General features: G+C 49.8%; 1 protein-coding gene and 1 long non-coding RNA gene across 7 annotated transcripts in view; one reads left to right on the top strand and one right to left on the bottom strand.

The window, feature by feature from the left end:
- LOC147033254 (uncharacterized) overlaps positions 1–18,030 on the bottom strand; it is a 39,808-nt gene extending 21,778 nt beyond the window's left edge. The window contains exons 1-2 of the long non-coding RNA XR_015055507.1: positions 17,761–18,030; positions 12,480–12,541 (exon numbers count right to left, since the gene is read on the bottom strand). This is a non-coding gene — a long non-coding RNA (uncharacterized LOC147033254). The remainder of the gene's footprint in view (positions 1–12,479; positions 12,542–17,760) is intronic.
- Positions 17,850–18,843, top strand: part of LOC147033253 (uncharacterized) — a 34,018-nt gene continuing 33,024 nt past the window's right edge. For all 6 annotated transcript variants that reach the window (XR_015055506.1, XM_085871418.1, XM_085871417.1 and 3 more), the window contains exon 1: positions 17,850–18,053. The gene's annotated coding sequence lies outside the window, so the exon portion shown is untranslated. The remainder of the gene's footprint in view (positions 18,054–18,843) is intronic.

The raw sequence follows: 18,843 nt of genomic DNA, 5'->3' as shown, positions 1-18,843 counted from the left end.
CAACCGTGAAAGACGGAATCTAAAACAAAAATCCTGAAAACCACATTGTATGATTTTTAAATAATGAATTTGCATTTTATTGCATGAAATAAGTATTTGATACATCAGAAAAACAAAACTTAATATTTGGTACAGAAACCTTTGTTTGCAATTACAGAGATCAGACGTTTCCTGTATTTCTTAACCAGGTTTGCACAGACTGCAACAGGGATTTTAGCCCACTCCTCCATACAGATCTTCTCCAGATCCTTCAGGTTTCGAGGCTGTCGCTGGGCAACACAGACTTTCAGCTCCCTCCAAAGATTTTCTATTGGGTTCAGGTCTGGTGACTGGCTAGGCCACTCCAGGACCTTGAGATGCTTCTTACGGAGCCACTCCTTAGTTGCCCTGGCTGTGTGTTTCAGGTCGTTGTCATGCTGGAAGACCCAGCCACGCCCCATCTTCAATGCTCTTGTTGAGGGAAGGAGGTTGTTGGCCAAGATCTCGCGATACATGGCCCCATCCATCCTCCCCTCAATACGGTGCAGTCGTCCTGTCCCCTTTGCAGAAAAGCATCCCCAAAGAATGATGTTTCCACCTCCATGCTTCACGGTTGGGATGGTGTTCTTGGGGTTGTACTCATCCTTCTTCTTCCTCCAAACACGGCGAGTGGAGTTTAAACCAAAAAGCTCTATTTTGGTCTCATCAGACCACATGACCTTCTCCCAGTCCTCCTCTGGATCATCCAGATGGTCATTGGCAAACTTCAGACGGGCCTGGACATGCGCTGGCTTGAGCAGGACCTTGCGTGCGCTGCAGGATTTTAATCCATGACGGCGTAGTGTGTTACTTCTGGTTTTCTTTGATACTGTGGTCCCAGCTCTCTTCAGGTCATTGACCAGGTCCTGCCGTGTAGTTCTGGGCTGATCCCTCACCTTTCTCATGATCATTGAGGCTCCACGAGGTGAGATCTTGCATGGAGCCCCAGACCGAGGGAGATTGACTGTTATCTTGAACTTCTTCCATTTTCTAATAATTGCGCCAACAGTTGTTGCCTTCTCACCAAGCTGCTTGCCTATTGTCCTGTAGCCCATCCCAGCCTTGTGCAAGTCTACAATTTTGTCCCTGATGTCCTTAGACAGCTCTCTGGTCTTGCCCATTGTGGAGAGGTTGGAGTCTGATTGATTGAGTGTGGACAGCTGTCTTTTATGCAGATAACGAGTTCAAACAGGTGCAGTTAATACAGGTAATGAGTGGAGAATGGGAGGGCTTCTTAAAGACAAAACTAAAGGGGCTGTCACACCTTGACGTTTTAGCCAGCGTATGGCAAGGTATCAAAATGTATGTAAAACGCTGGCGTACGCTGAACTATTGATGTTTTTCTTTAATTTTTGGTCGTATTCATAACGTGTTGGATGTATGCATAACGTATTACTAACGTACACAGAACGTTTCAATCACATATAGATAACTTGTTCCAACGAATGCTGAGCGTGTTGTCGGCGTTCACAACCTATGCCCAGTGATAGTCGAACTTATGCATAGCGTGTGGCAGCGTATCGCCGACGATCACGTGGCGTAGGCTATTCATAGGCTGTGGCTCGACGATTCAAATCATAACCGCACGAGACATCGAAGTGTCAAGCCGCTGTCACACCTTGACGTTTTAGCCAGTGTATGCCGACGTATGAAAAATTTGCCGAACCAAGCTGGCACACGTCGAATACCTTATGGGTAAGTTTTGTATACGTTAAGAGCACGCTGGCATACTTCGTCATACGTCGAGTACGTCGAGAAATTTTCAGCATGTTGAAAATTTCTCAATGTACTTGGCGTATGACACACGTTCCGCATACGCTGGCCATAAGTTGTAGGCACGTTACGCGATCCTTGACACACGTCGACACACGTTACTTGTATGTTACTCATAAGTCGAAACACGTTGAGGTAATGGTTAGCGTCAGTGTTCCAGACTCCCTGGTTTTTTATCTTGCCAAAACGAAGTTTTTGCAAGATATGTTAATCAGCCTGTATTTATTTTTTTTGTTTGTTTGTTTGTTTGTTTGTTTGTTTGTCTGTAATCACGTAGAAAAAATTCTGCAGAGCACAGTTATCATTGGAAATTTTTGTAACCGCATATTGGAGGCCTATAGAGGTCCCTTTCAGCGCACAAAATTTTGAAGGTCAAAGGTCAAGGTCACTTTGTCGCAAATCAGGGGAGTCGACGAAACCCTTATTTTTTGAGTAATTTTGATTGGATCGTCTTCAAACTTCATGGGAATATAGTTCATGGTCTGGCGCTCAGCTGATTAATTTTTGGTGGCGATTGGCTTTGACCTTCATGTGTTTTTTTTTTTTGGTCTGTAATCACGTATCGATCACTCTGCAGAGCACAGTTATCATTGGAAATTTTTGTAACTTCGCATATCAGAGGCCTATAGAGGTCCCTTTCAGCGCATAAAATTTTGAAGGTCAAGGCCAAAGGTCAAGGTCACTTTGTTGCAAATCACGGGAGTCGACGAAACCCTTATTTATTGAGTAATTTTGATCGGATCGTCTTCAAACTTCATGGGAATATAGTTCATGGTCTGGCGCTCAGCTGATTAATTTTTGGTGGCGATTGACCTTGACCTTCATGGTTAGCGCCTGAGGTCAAACAGATTTGACCCCAAGGTCAAATTTTCAAGTTTTAGGAACCATATCGTGCTGTACCTCAAATTGAACACCTCTGAGTGCTTTCTAGATATGTCAAGCTTGAGACATTATGACGTCATTTGGTGACGTTATGAGGCAAACACATATTTTTCATGGTTACTCTGTAGAACGATTCTCATCAGAATCTCTCGTAGGCAGATATTCCTCAAGGAGTCGCTCCTCGTGATTAGCAGCTCTGTTCACCTCAGTGTGACCTTAAAGAAGTCACACGTGGTCACCTTTTGGCAAGATACGGGTCACCCTGAGGGTGACATTGGTTTATCTTTTTTTTCTTCGGTATGACGGTCCATGTTGACACTTCGATTTCTAGTGCGGTTATGATTTAAATCGCTGAGCGGCAGCCTTTTAATTATATTATATTATAACCGCACTAGAAATCGGTGTCAACATCACCGTCATACCGAAGAAAAAAAACAAAAAAAACAGGGAGTCTGGAACACTGATGCTAACCATTACCTTGACATGTTTCGACTTATGAGTAACTTACAAGTAACGTGTCAACGATCGCGTAAACGTGCCTACAACTTATGGCCAGCGTTATGCGGAACATGAGTCATACGCCGGCATACGTCGTAAAATTTCAAGCATGCAAAAATTTGAGGACAACCACAAAGTCCAACGATTAAAGCCACCTTACTACGACGTATGGCAGTGTTTTTTCAGCGTGCTCTTAACGTATACAAAACTTACCCATAACGTATTCGACGTGTGCCAGCGTTTTAGAAAAAATATTCATAAGTCGGCATACGCTGGCTAAATCGTCAAGGTGTGACAGTGCCTTAACAGGTCTGTGAGAGCCGGAATTCTTACTGGTTGGTAGGTGATCAAATACTTATTTCATGCAATAAAATGCAAATTAATTATTTAAAAATCATACAATGTGATTTTCAGGATTTTTGTTTTAGATTCCGTCTTTTACAGTTGAAGTGTACCTATGATAAAAAAAATTACAGACCTCTACGTGCTTTGTAAGTGGGAAAACCTGCAAAATCGGCAGTGTATCAAATACTTGTTCTCCCCACTGTATTTGGTGTTTTTTTTTATTTTTCCTTCCAGGTTGTTGAGACCAAACTGACCAGGTACTGAAACCTCAATTATCAATGCCTTATTTTCCTTTTTGTATCCGAGTACTATGTCCAGTCACAGTGCTTTGTTTTCTATGTTCACACTGGATGGGATCATCAGGTCGTATGTGAGCATTATGTCTTCCTTTCAATTATTGCTTTTTGTTTGTGTTTCCATGTGTTTTGTGGAACTAGAATTCTGAAATTTCTGCAGATGTGCCAGTGAGTTACTCAACATACGCACCTTGTTGTGAGGTCCTTGGGTTTCAGTCCTGGGCTGAGTCAAAATCTTTTCACACCAGCCCCACACTAATTTATTCCTGTTTATGTTTGATATATGCCAGCTTGGCTCTGCATTGTGAAATTGGTCAGTCTTATCTGTTTTGGTGATCTGCAATAAAAAAAAAAGCAACGGCTTCCACACAGATGTGGCCCATGTGTTAATTGAGTAAATAACATTCCAGCATGCTTGGGGTCAAGTATGAAAATGTTGCAGAGGCCTGGTTGCTTATAATTATGACGAGCATGGCTGCAAGAGAAGACCTCAGTGACTTTAAAAGAGGGGTGAATGTTGGGGCGTGTTTGGTAGGAGCTTCAGTAACAAAGACAGCTCAATTTGCTGATGTTTCACGAGCGATGGTGTCGAAGGTGATGTTGGCATGGAACGCAGGGGGAAAGACATCAGCACACGGCAACAGTGGGCGGAAGCTCATACTCCAGGATCTGTGTTGGTATAATTTATGCTCATGATGTCGGCAGCATGTCTCATTTGGTGTCGGAGTTGCTCCTTTTGTTTAATATATTCACTAATGGGGCATGCTTGCACACACTGCAAGCAACGACTCGGGCGTATCTATATTAACAAATTAATGTCAGTGTGTGTCCGTCCGTCTCCTCCAAAACCATGAAACCTTGCAGCCCCAAATTTTGAATGCATACTAATGAAACATCAAAGTGGTGCATGAATGAAAATTGGGTGTTTGGGTGAATTTAAACACACCTTTTGAGGATGATTTAGGGGATGCTCATCACAAAAAAAAATCATAATCAGCCTTACAAAGATGGCGGTGCGCCATCTTTGTCATCCCTCTGTCAGCTCGCAAGATGCCATTTTGGGGTTTTTTGGCCTGCTCAACAAGCCTTGACTTGAAACAGGCCACAAAGATTTCTTAACGATGGAGTTTTTTTTCCACTTTCCTCACTCATATCATTGCTTCATCATCATTTCTGGGAATCGCTGGAGACATTGCGATGTTTATAAATGTTTGGAGACGCCAACGTTTGTGGCTATATTTCATTTCCGCACATGTCATAACCTCTAGAATCTCTTAATCTGAGCTGAATTTCAAAATTTATAACTTCTTTGTTGACTTAAGCAGGAACACTGACTGCTTTTTAAAAAAAAAATTTTTAAAGGTGTTCATTTGTCCAATTCAGACATCGCTTGACATTATGGGCGTCTCTGAGTGCATGAGTGTTTATATGACCGATCAGCAATCGCTAATCAATTGCCAAGACAGCCCTTCCTTAACTTCCTTTGACGTGCTTGCTTGGGTGCTTAAGCCACTTGGCGAGTACTCCACAATATTTACACCGTCAATGAATATATCAATTGACTTGAACAATATGCAGGGCCCATTCACCTGTGTTTGGCCGTGCGGTGCCTCAGGCAGTGCATTGGGCAGTGGTTCGCTCACTGAAAATGTGCAATTTTATTTTGCACAACCTTTCCCCTTGTACGATCTTTCATTATATGATCCGTCACTTCGGAAATGATAGATACAAAAAAAAAATAATAGAAGGGCACTCGGTAGAATGCAAACCTCCACCACGTCATGCCTGATCCACGAGAAAATATCGGGCTGAATACATTTTTGAAATATCATGCTGGACAGTACTATTGATGTGCCGGGTATCAGTGGTGAGCACAACCGCGAGAGGGAGCAGTAGAGTCGGTTCCACTGAACACCCGCAATTTAGGTCGTACCTTTCAGATAACTCCGAAGGTATGGGTCCCTTACTGGACCATGAATCGCCAATAATTCGACCGTGTGGAGTAGGGTTAATTGCCAACTTCAATATACCTAAGTATCCACGTGGAAAAGCTTACCGGGGAATTCACACCCTCAGCAGGCCACCAGCGGAACGAGCCGTTACCGTGTACGAACCGTGTGTAACCCGAGCGGATGGTTACCGAGGCCCGTCGGTCCAAATGTACAACTTCGGCAACGGCCTTCCTAATCCCCAATAAGCACCATGGCAAACCAATGGCAGAAATGACAAGGAACGAGCTGGTACATTCAACAAGAGGGGAATTTATTTACAACAATAATTGGGGAACGAGGGGAGCATTAAGGGCAGAGTTGTTCGACTAAGAAATGTAATGTACAATGAGCAAAAGAAAGCACTTACACGTTTCTACTTGAAGACAGGGCCCACGGACACAGACACCCCCCCCCCAAATAAATGATGGCCGCAGCCTTTATTGATACCCCCAGCTTGGAGGGAAGGTGAGCTGGAAGTAAAGATGCTCGCTTGGACCTTCCCGCCTCGTGTGGCCCTTGACGATCCGGCTCGGCGGGACTCAAACCCGCAACACAATGCCGCTCCAAGCACCAGGTACCACGCTCTCCAACCGGCCACGCACCAATCAACCAAGGCCAAGGAGAAGATCAGAGACGATGATGACCCAGGAACAGACGAACCAGCCAGCACCAAGACCCGCAACCCCCAAGACGACCAACCTCCCCAGCCTGGCGTTCCTGTATATCTTTCTTGTCCGGGGTGAGAAAATCGCCATCTGAGGCGGTCTCCACCCTCATTGGCCGGGGTGTCGTGGGAAAGTCGCCCTCTGTGGCCATCTCAACCCTCATTGGCCGGGGTGTCATGGGAAAGTCGCCCTCTGTGGAAATCTCACCCTCATTGGCCAGGATGTCGTGGGAAAGTCGCTCTCTGTGACCATCTCAACCCTCATTGACCGGGGTGTCGTGGGAAAGTCACCCTCTGTGCGTGATTGGACAAGGGGCACACCCCTGCCTTCCTGGGCGGAGTCTCGATCTGAGGCGATGGAAATCTCCGCCCACGTACGTGGCTGGACATGCGTGTGTAATGGCGCGATGTGCGAAGTGAAGGAGTGATGGTTTCGGTTGGCTGGAGGCTCGATTTGTATTGCAAAAACCCTGACTAAAAAGTAATTCGCAGTGCACACATGTAATTCCCATTAGAGTGTTAGACACAGGTAGGGGGCCCTAACTATAAACACATACTTATCGAAATAACTAAGTTTAGGGACTGCTGTCTGTCTGTGTGCACAAGGCTTCCAAATTCGTAACACGATATCGTTTTTGACCCTATCAATGGTGAAGAATCACTTTAGAAATGAAATAATTCTCGTATCGAGATCTGGATTCAGTTCTTCATCAAAATTGAATCTATTCTTCCTTGTGACACACCCAACCTGTCCAAGTTTTGTCCGAATCCGTCCACAACGTTTAGAAAATATCGTGCTGTATATCATTTTTGGCCCTATTTCTCAATGGTGAAGAATCACTTAGGAGATTCTCGAAATCGGATCCGGATATGGATCTTCACCAAAATCTAATCAGTTCGTCCTTGTCACACACCGAACCTGTCCACAAAGTTTAATCCGGATCCGTCCACAACTTTTGGAGACATCCTGTACACAGACAAAGGGGTGAAAACATTACCTCCTTTACCTTCGGTGGCGGAGGTAATTAAACGTTTCGTTTTTAAAAGTTTCTTCAACCATTTCGTGGAGTGCTTGCTTGAGTGGTTAAGGCACTTGGCGAGCGCTCTTCAAACTTCGATGGCAATACGGTGACTCGGTTCTCCATGGGGACATTTCCAGAGAAAAGAAGGCAAAATAAATTGGATGATTACAATGAGTAAAAAAATGTTTTCAGTTGTTAAAAAGCAATGAATTGCCACATTTCAGGATGGCCGAGAGGTACGAATGCTCGCTCTAAGCTGTCTAGCCTGGGTTTGAATCTTGACCCAAGTACAAACTGTGAATCCCAGTGTTTCACAGGCAGGCTGATTCATCACTGTATGTGCTGTATCTCGAATTGACGTTAAACTGGACGTCACATCTGCCAGAATCCCCCCCCTCTCCTCCACTCTTCCTGGATGTCACAATCTGCCAGAATCCCCCTCCCCCTTCCTCTCCCCCTCTCCCTGCTCCCCCACCCCTCTTCCTGCTCCTGCACCGCACCCCCTCTGTTAATGACTGATGGTTTAGTTTTTTATTTAAAATTGCTTCCCCATAGTCAATAGTGTATCATGTACATATTGTATTCAGAGTGAGCTGACAGGAGGGGTGCAAAGGTCGCTGGATGTGCAAGCGGGCATACAGGCAGGTCTTTACCAGGTACATAGCGTGGGTTTAAAATGGTCCCAACCGGTTTTGCATAGAACTCGGCGCTTCAAAAGATGTTGCTGTTTGGGCATATTTTATCGCCCTTCCCTGCCCCTCCCTTCGTGCTGCCTTCCCTTACCTTCCCCTCATGCCACCTTCCCTTCCCCTCATGACACCTTCTCTCCCCTTCCCCTCATGCTGCCTTCCCTTCCCCTCGTGCTGCCTTCCCTTCCCCTCGCACTGCCCCCTTCCATTCATGCCGCCTTCCCTTCCCCTCACGCTGCCTTCCCTCCCCTTGCCTTCGCGCTTACATCCTCCCAAACCCCTCCTCTCTCCACCCCACATGGATATCTCCCAGCAGTGTCCATGAGCTGTATTGATGTGCTGTTTAAATGTACCCTTGTTCAGTCCTACCAAACCTCCCTCCTCACGAGTCCCACGACCAAATGCAAGTTGAGAACTCTTCCCCTCACGCTTACCTCCTCCCTACTTCCTCCACCTCCTTGCTCCCAGCCCACCCCTCCCAAAGCGTATAGCGACATTTGGTGAGGTGTCACTCTCCCCACCCCATCATTCTTTGCTCTCCCCACCCCCACCATTTTTTGCTCTCCCCACCCCCATCATTCTTTGCTCTCCCCATCACCACCATTCTTTGCTCTTGCCCCCCTTCTTCACTCCCCCATTCCTCACTCTCTCCTAGCTCCCCCACCCTTCCTCCCTTGTTGCTCCCCCCTTGCTCCTCCTCCCTCCCCCTCCCCTTTCTCTCTCCTCTCTTTCTTCCCCCCCCCAATCCTCTCCTTCCTCCTCTTCCTCTTTTCTCCATCCTCTCTCCCTTCCCTCCTCCTTACTGCCCCTACCCCCTTCATATCCCCGTCAGTGAAGCGACGGGTTGTATTTGCTAGTCTACAGGTCCTAAACAAAACAGGTTTTAAATGGCCGGAAGCTATACCCTTGGCGCTTATGTCACTGAGGTCAACGGTAAATAGACGCAGCGGAATTGTCCCCACATGAAATACTGATGGGAAGGCCGATGCGAGTGCCAGTAAAAGCTCCATGAACTCTAAAAGAAATACATATTCACATAATGGATGACACGATGATTAATTTATTTGTTGCGTTATATAGTGTGGGAGGGGTCAATTAACAAAGATCATCAAGGTTTCCATTTGCAGGTGGAATGGAACTCCTCAGGCGGAGGAAGTATGTGTGCTAGCTGGGGAGTATGGAGTGTCGGGGAGAGGCTGCACACATTTCTAACTCATGATGCAGTTGAGCCTGCGAAGAGGGCGATCACAGGAGAGCCATGGACTCTGTTTTTAATGATGTTACAAAGTTTTGTGTATATATATTTTTTATATTATTTTAAAATATATACAGTATATGTGAGCCTCATTGATATGCATTGCTGTCTACGCTGTCACCGATGATTCGCCAATAAGTGATGAAACCGGTCCGGTAGTTGAAGGGGTGTGTCGCATTGGGATTCTCATGTGTGTACTTTGCGTGAACATCTTTATAGTTGTTGAGGAACTCTGGGAAGGGTTTGAAACAGCGTTAGCACTTATCTTGTGTAAGTCTTCTTGGGTTGCTTTATGCAGCTACTTGGGCTTGAGTGTGGGAGGGGTCAATTATTTATATAATCCGAGTCACCTGGGTGTCATCGATTAGGTGAGAGCTGATTGGCTTTTCCCTCCATTCACAGGTGAGATATGTGGGTGGTCTTTCTTTATTTATATATTGACTGATTTTGACGTTTGTGCGTGGTAAATGTTTGGGACCCTCATTGGTCTGCCTTACTGTCTCTGCTATTGCTGATGATTCACCAATAAAAGTGATGAAACCGGTCTGGTAGCTGAGGGGGTGTTTAGCATTGGGATTCTCATGTGTGTATTATGTGTGAACGTCCTCATAGTTGTTGAAGAACTCTGGGAAGGGAATATTATTTGTAATAATATAAAACACTTTGGGATGACGATTCAGAATAGAATAGCCTTAGATATGATCTTAGCAGCACATGGGGGCACTTGCACCATAATTGGGAAGGAATGTTGTACCTATATTCCAGACAACTCTGAAGAGATCCACAATGTGGCATAGCAAATAAAGTTTCAACTTTCTTCTTTGCTATAACAAGGGATGGGATTTAGGGTCATGGGTGAAAGAAATGATTTTCGTGGTTAGGGAGCATGGATACTCCATATATTGTTCATTGGACTGATTAGATGCTATTTGTTGCTGTTGTTTCATGTATGAAGGCAATAATCGGAGCATGTGTGAGAGTTTTTTTAGTTACAACAATGGTGGATGTACTGTACTGAATTGGGAGATGCTTAGCAGGCAGACACGAAGCGGAGGAACAGTCGAGCCGGGCTGTGTTGCACGAGTGCGAGCGCGGGCGTACTGTGCCCGCGGCTCTCCTTTATTCCGTATGCGGTACACTCACGAGCCGGCCGACTCCCGTATTACTACGACGCCTCAGACGGCGTGCACACCTCATATCCCTCGCCGAACCCCACGGCCACTCCTCCACCATCACGCCCATCATGCATCATCATCATGCCCCTCCCCGTGGGCATGGCTACACCACACTCCTCCCTCCTAAAAGTATGATTATTAAATGATCAGTATTATAAGAAGCATAGACAACACGAAGAACCTCGGTATAATAATCATGCAAACAAAATGAAAACAGCGAAGTATAACAGCACATCACATCATATAATGCGTGAAAGCGAGCTACTGGAGAAGCACAGCAGCACGACGCAGCAAATCCGCCCCCAGGCAGACCTGAAACAGATAAACCTTTCGAGGCCGGACCCCCGCTGTCTGGAACCCGCGGCGCCACCGCCAGACCCAACCGACCTTGGTGGGGGCGCTGAACAGCACCCTTGGCTGGAAGCAACAAACACTCCCCAACCCTCACGCACCATAATCAGTTGAGATTCCACCGCATGGCCAAAACGGCCTTGAGCGCACCCAGAGAGCCACGCACCAGGCGCCAGGCACGTCTGACCTCGCTGAAAGCAGAGGTGGGGGTAACGCCGACCAACGCACGAGTCCCGGCTCCGAGTCGATCTCCGAGACCCACACGGCAGTTAGACGGTAGTAATTCCATTTAAACCCCACTTCAACCATAAGCTCGTTATAAATCAATAGGAATAACATTCGAACCATTGCGAATTCATTTTTCCGTACAGCGCGCTTTTTTGATAAAATCCCAGTACAAGACAAAGCAATTACCTGCGGCCTGGAGCAACTGGAGGCCAATAAACCTTCTTTATTCGCCCCCACATCACATTGACCATAATCCAACTCCCATTGACTGATCTCCGCCACATCCACTTTTACATGAGAACTGCTGGCATTTATTTCAACAACATTAAACTGCATCACTAGAGCAAGGAAAAGCACATATGCAATGAACAACAACCCACAACCCACATCACGAGTCCGCTTCTTGGTTGTCGACTTGATGCTGCGACTCGCGACTCCCTTTAACGCCACGGGCCCACCGCCACCTGTTGAAGCTGCCTGAACCACACCGATGCGCATTGCCTCCCGAACCTTGCCACAGCGCGGGAACTCATCGCGAACGAAGCGCGGGAACTCATCGCGAGAGCCGATATGGCTCTCGCCGCTCCTGGAGCGCACATCATCGCCGCAGGCAGCAACGAACGGTGGCTCCCGCTGCATCGACGCGGCCCCCGCCGCCAGCGCCTCGCCCTCGGTATTCGACGAAGGTCTCGAAGAGAGCACTGGCACATCTGGAGGCACGAACCGGAACCCGTTCCGACCCAAAAGGGTCCGGCTCGCCGAGCCCGGCTCCTGCCCGCGGCTCTCCTTTATTCCGTACGAGCTGGCCGACTCCCGTATTACTACGACGCCTCAGACGGCGTGCACACCTCATATCCCTCGCCGAACCCCACGGCCACGCCTCCACCATCACGCCCATCATGCATCATCATCATGCCCCTCCCCGTGGGCATGGCTACACCACAGTGGATTGGTGGCACATGAAGTTCTTCTGGACCTTCCATATTTGAGCAACCATGAAGATCCAGAAAACCCAGAAAATGAAGAATTTAGTGTAAGCTTTGGTTGAAGCACTGTGATGGTGGAATATTATGAAAAATACGAAACAGACACACATGCCCCCCAGGATTGATGAAAGCCCGTTTGAAATAATCCAACAATTGTTATGAAAGAATCAGAAACACTTGAATGACCTTGATAAGAGAAATGTGGAACTTTGAGTAGAAAGTAATAAAGATGGGAATGGGTGAAGAATTATAACAGCTTGCACGAATAAGACAATGAATAACATGTATTGAAAAAGTGGCGATTACCTGTTGGATATATTTGGTGTGCATCGGGTTCTTTTCTAACAGGCTGCTTGGGTGCCCCAACTCTAAGGGAAGAGATAAGGGGAGGTGGTGGCATCCCAAGAGAATAGAGCTTACATTCACTTGCCCAAATGGTGACCTACCACGGAGCTCAAGTTCTGGTGGTTCCCGTGGAGGCGAATCCTGTCGCTAGCCAGACAAATTTAATTTTTTATGGGTTTGTTTTTACATAACAGAACAAACCTTTGAGTTGTTCTATAAGAACAAAACCTGATAATTATGGAAAATGAAATCAAGTTAAATTTGTGTGCTTGGTGGATTTAATAAATAGTGCTTAGAAATGCGTGAACAAGGAGATTTGTCCACAGTGGTGAAGGACCTTTGGCAAATGTTGCATTTCTATATCTTATCCGTACGAACAAAGAGCTCCACTTTCTCACACAAATCCTGACCGGACGCCGTGATCTCACACTCCCCCGTCCTGCCTCAGGGCACACCTGGCCTGATATGGAGCTGTTTTTCCTTTGTTTTAATTAATTATTGCTTTACAAAGCTCTTTTTAGTTTGACATTGATTAATTAAGTTTCCTGGTAATGATGCTTATGGTATAGATAGACCATGCCTTGTTCGTAATAATATAAAACTCAGTAATACTCTGCTTATAGTTAGAGAGTGCTTGGAGATTTTACAACAGGCACTCCCTCTGTACGTGTGTATTATTCAATAAATTATATTACCCCCCCCTTCCCTTCCCTTCACCTCACCCGTCATAAAGAAGGAATTTTTTTTTTTGATTTATGGCTATCCAAAATTTCCATGAGATGAGAGAGAGGGGAGTTGGGGGAGGTGGGATGGGAGAGAAAGAGAGGGGAGACATTTCCTTCTGTATCCATTCTGTCCACCCCATTCTTCCAAATAGCCATTGTTTGTCCTTCAACTCCGCTGTTGGTGTTCCTCCTTCTCTCTATTGTTCATTTTGTCCTGTTGTGTCCTGATCCATTTTGTGTTCTCGCTCTTCCACGAGCCTTAACTGAATACAAAAAAAAACCCGTCATCGGTTGGCAATCATTGTAAAGGTTTCATTGGCTGAATTATCTTCTCTTGTGTTGAAGTTCCTTGGAAGGGAAGTCATTTATTAAATACTAGCAAACATCACCTGTCGTTTCGCTGACGGTAATACTAAAGGGGGGAGAGATCAACTGACTGTGGTAGAGTTGTCACAGTCAAGCCATCATATTCAAAATAGATATAAAGTTCGTATAAATTCTTTCTGTCCACAAAGAATGGGATTGGTTGACCTGATGAAGGTGGCCTCCATTGCACGAAGGTGAGCGAAACTGCGTCCTCTACTCAGGATTTTAAAGCAGCCGATACGATATTGCTCTGCACACTGAGGATTATTCAGTAAATGGTAACCAATTGCAGAGGCACAGGGAATAGTTGGACTGTGTCCATTCTTACAAGCCCGAGTTGGTTGTCTGATCCCTAAAGGGACGTGTTGTTCAATGTGATTCTTCAATCTCAAAGATATGTGGCCCACATACCTAGCATCACACTGGCACTGAAATTGATAAATAATCTTACTTGTATGAGAGGTGGGCAGAACATCTTTTTGGATTGATGGAAGCAACTGGTGGGTGGTGAAAATCACTTGTGGTTGAACAGCATAGTAAGAATGGGACATTGTCTGTTTCATCTGGTTTTCAAACCGTTGAGACACTTTGCATTTCCAAGGTGGATATCGGTATGCCGGACATTTACCAGGTCCGATTATATAGGATTCTCTGGTGAGTTCAGGAATTTGTGAGCATATCAACTGATGATCTGTTCACGATACCCATTCTCAAGAAGAATAGTCTTGATGGTCTCAATTTCAGCATGGAGTTCATCTGTGGAGCAGATCTTTCTTGCTCTATTGACTAAGATACCAATCAATCCAATCTTGTATCAATAAGAACTGTAAGAGTCCCACCGAGTATACTGTCCGGTAAAAGTAGAGTTATGGAAGAATGTGGTTTTATAAGCGTCGGCCAATTTTTCAACTAGAGTTCACCTGAGAGATGGAATGCTCCAGCATACTTCCCTTCTTGGACGTCTTGGTCCAAGAAGGGAAACCTGCTTCCCCATCCCCTCCATCATCCCACCCCTTACCCTGCTTCATCCCATCACAACTCCCTTCCCTCTGGACTCATGCTTGACTCCCATGCTCCTCTCAACCTTTCCTTCCCCCACTCCCTTCCTTCTGAACCCCCACCCCTTCTCCTGCCTCCTCCCATCACAACCCCCCTCCCTCCAGACTCCCACCTCACTCCCACGCCCCTCTCTACCTTTCCTTCCCCACTCCCCTCCTTCTGAGCCCCCACCCCTTCTCCTGCCTTCTCCCAAAACAACCCCTCCCTCTGGATTCCCACCTCACCCCTTCCTCTGCCTCCTCACTCCCATGCCCCTCCCTCCAGACCCCCACCCATCCCTTTCCCCTGGATCCCCACCCATCCCTTCCCCCTGGACCCCCACCTGACCCATCCCTTCCCCCTGGACCCCCACCTCACCCATCCCTTCCCCTGGACCCCCACCCCACCCATTCCACTGCTTCCTCACTCCCACGCCCGTCCCTACCTCACCTCCCTCTGGAGTCACACACTTTCCTTTCATGCCGATCTCCCTCCCCCCCCCTTCTCACCACCTCCCCTGCCCTCCTTACTCCCACCCTTGCCCTGCCCTCCTCACTCCCACCCTTGCCCTGCCCTCCTCACTCCCACTCTTGCCCTGCCCTCCTCACTCCCACCCTTGCCCTGCCCTCCTCACTCCCACCCTTGCCCTGTCCTCCTCACTCCCACCCTTGCCCTGCCCTCCTCACTCCCACCCTTGCCCTGCCCTCCTCACTCCCACCCTTGCCCTGCCCTCCTCACTCCCACCCTTGCCCTGCCCTCCTCACTCCCACCCTTGCCCTGCCCTCCTCACTCCCACCCTTGCCCTCCCCTCCTCCCTCCCACCCTTGCCCTGCCCTCCTCACTCCCACCCTTGCCCTGCCCTCCTCACTCCCACCCTTGCCCTGCCCTCCTCACTCCCACCCTTGCCCTGCCCTCCTCACTCCCACCCTTGCCCTGCCCTCCTCACTCCCACTCTTGCCCTGCCCTCCTCACTCCCACCCTTGCCCTGCCCTCCTCACTCCCACCCTTGCCCTGTCCTCCTCACTCCCACCCTTGCCCTGCCCTCCTCACTCCCACCCTTGCCCTGCCCTCCTCACTCCCACCCTTGCCCTGCCCCCCTCACTCCCACCCTTGCCCTGCCCTCCTCACTCCCACCCTTGCCCTGCCCTCCTCACTCCCACCCTTGCCCTGCCCTCCTCACTCGCACCATTGCCCTGCCCTCCTCACTCCCATCCCTACTCTACCCTCCTCACTCCCACGCTCCTCCCTTCCTCTCCTCCCTCCAGACCCCCACCACCAACCCTCCTCCCTCCCCCCCACCAACCCTCCTCCCTCCCCCCCACCAACCCTCCTCCCCCCACCAACCTCTCCCCCCAACCAACCTCTCCCCCCACCACCAACCTCCTCCTCCATCCCTCCACCAACCCTCCTCCCTCCCCCTCCACCAACCCTCCTCCCTCCCCCTCCACCACCAACCCTCCTCCCTCCCCCCCACCAACCCTCCTCCCTCCCCCCACCAACCCTCCTCCCCCCACCAACCCTCCTCCCTCCCCCCCCACCAACCCTCCTCCCCCCACCAACCTCCTCCCTCCTCCCCCCAACCCTCCTCCCCCCACCAACCTCCTCCCTCCTCCCCCCACCAACCTCTCCCCCCCCACCACCAACCTCCTCCATCCCTCCACCAACCCTCCTCCCTCCCCTCCACCAACCCTCCTCCCTCCCCTCCACCAACCCTCCTCCCTCCCCTCCACCAACCCTCCTCCCTCCTCCTCCACCAACCCTCCTCCCTCCCCTCCACCAACCCTCCTCCCTCCCCCCACCAACCCTCCTCCCTCCTCCCCCCCCAACCCTCCTCCCTCCTCCCCCCAACCCTCCTCCCCCCACCAACCTCCTCCCTCCTCCCCACCCCTCCCTCCTCCCTCCCTCCTCCCCCTCCCTCCTCCCCCCCCCCCCCTCCCTCCCCCCCCCCCCCTCTTCCCTCCCCACCACCAACCTCCTCCTCCATCCCTCCACCAACCCTCCTCCCTCCCCTCCACCAACCCTCCTCCCTCCCCCTCCACCAACCCTCCTCCCTCCCTCCTCCACCAACCCTCCTCCCCACCCCTCCACCCTCCCACCCCTCCTCCCTCCCCTCCACCAACCCTCCTCCCTCCCCCTCCACCAACCCTCCTCCCTCCTCCCCCCACCCCTCCTCCCTCCTCCCCCCCCCTCCCTCCTCCCCCCACCCCTCCACCCTCCCACCCCTCCTCCCTCCTCCCCCCACCCCTCCACCCTCCCACCCCTCCTCCCCCACCCCTCCTCCCTCCTCCCCCACCCCTCCTCCCTCCTCCCCCCACCCTCCTCCCTCCTCCCCCACCCCTCCTCCCTCCCTCCCCCCACCCCTCCTCCCTCCTCCCTCCTCCCCCACCCCTCCTCCCTCCTCCCCCCACCCCTCCTCCCTCCTCCCCACCCCTCCTCCCTCCTCCCCCACCCCTCCTCCCTCCTCCCCCACCCCTCCTCCCTCCTCCCCCTCCCCCTCCTCCCTCCTCCCCCTCCCCCTCCCTCCTCCCCCACCCCTCCTCCCTCCCTCCTCCCCCACCCCTCCTCCCTCCTCCTCCCCACCCCTCCTCCCTCCTCCCTCCTCCCCACCCCTCCTCCCTCCTCCCCACCCCCTCCTCCCTCCTCCCCCACCCCTCCTCCCTCCTCCCCCCACCCCTCCTCCCTCCTCCCCCACCCCTCCTCCCTCCTCCCCCCACCCCTCCTCCCTCCTCCCCCCACCAACCTCCTCCCTCCTCCCCCCACCCCTCCTCCCTCCTCCCCCCACCAACCTCCTCCCTCCTCCCCCTCCCCCCACCAACCTCCTCCCTCCTCCCCCCACCACCAACCTCCTCCCTCCTCCCCCCCACCACCAACCTCCTCCTCCTCCACCCCACCCCTTCTCCTCCTTGAAAGTATTCACACCGCTGAGCTCGAGACGAGTCCTTGAAGAGATCATTAAAGAATCCTCCATTTTAAGTGTAATCCACCGATCCTTTGTTTAATAATAATAATAATAATCATTGGTTGAATTTTTTTTTCATCGAGAAGTAAATTTAATGGCCGCGATCCCCGCACGACGCACTCTTTTTCTCCTCCTCGTCCTGGTTTAATATTACCTCAAGTTTCGTGAAAAACTCGCAATGTGGACAAATCGTTAAATCTGCTGGAGAGACGTGTCGTCCACATAATGGTGGTGAAGAAGAAGAAGAAGAAGAGGAAGAACCTCCGAATGAGGGTAGTGAAGTTCAGGTACAAGGAGCGCCCTCCTCTGACCGTTTGGTCCCAGCTTCCGTGCCCAACGTCCCACAGAGTTCCGCCTGCTCTCCCATCTCGGGCCGTGTTGTCAACCGACGATCCGGCTCGTGTCACTCCGACCTGGACTCTCGGGCTGCGTCACGAAAGCGTTCAGGTAACGCGTCCGGAAATCGACGGGGGCCAGGGGCCGGGCCCGGTTCGAACCGTGTCTCGCCATATATGGGCTCCGGGTGCCTTAAATGGGGTTGCTGTGCCTTAATATGGTGGACGAGGAGGTAAGACAAGGGCGGCCTCTCCCGCCCTGGAGTTTGATGGCGGGCGGTGTATGAGTAGGAGAGTCGCGCGCACGCAGAGCTGACGAAGATGGATGACGTTTCCTCTTCTTGCTGTTTTCCTCGTTTGTTTTTTTTAATTCTTGCTCTTTCAAGATCCTTGTCCGTTTTTTTTTTTTAATGCCCCTCCCCTTTTGTTTGTCTGTCTCAAATATTTTAAATGCACCCGCAATGTTTAAAAGGTATTTGAGATGGTACTAGTGCGGGCCCGTACGTGCAAAAAAAAAAAAAAAAAAAAGAATTGTGACAATCGTGACGTCATCGCACCGTGTCTTGTCATTGGTTTGGTAAATAAATGGCCATAACTTGGGAACCACTTATCCGATTAATATCAAACCTTGAAAAGGCACATCCTCAGGGCCCCGGCAATATGAGATCAGACCAGTGGTTGGCGAGAAACGGCGGTGGCAGACAGACAGACACAGATTTCTGGAATTCTAGATAGATGAGCATCTGCCTCGTCTCGGGCCTTAACGCTCTGAGTCCACTGAGTCCAGTCTTGGGCATTCTTTTCTTGCACCATGTACTATCCAGCATTGTCGGATAACATACCCCTCCCTACTTGAGCCTCCAACCCCCCAAGCCTTCATATCACATCCTATTCATCGATTC

The sequence above is a fragment of the Eptatretus burgeri genome, chromosome 2 (genome assembly GCF_056783735.1).
Source record: "Eptatretus burgeri isolate ZD-2024b chromosome 2, Ebu_testis_v1, whole genome shotgun sequence".
Lineage (NCBI taxonomy): Eukaryota > Metazoa > Chordata > Myxini > Myxiniformes > Myxinidae > Eptatretus > Eptatretus burgeri.
The sequence above is the reverse complement of the archived record's forward strand: the minus strand, read 5'-3'. Positions and strand labels throughout refer to the sequence as shown.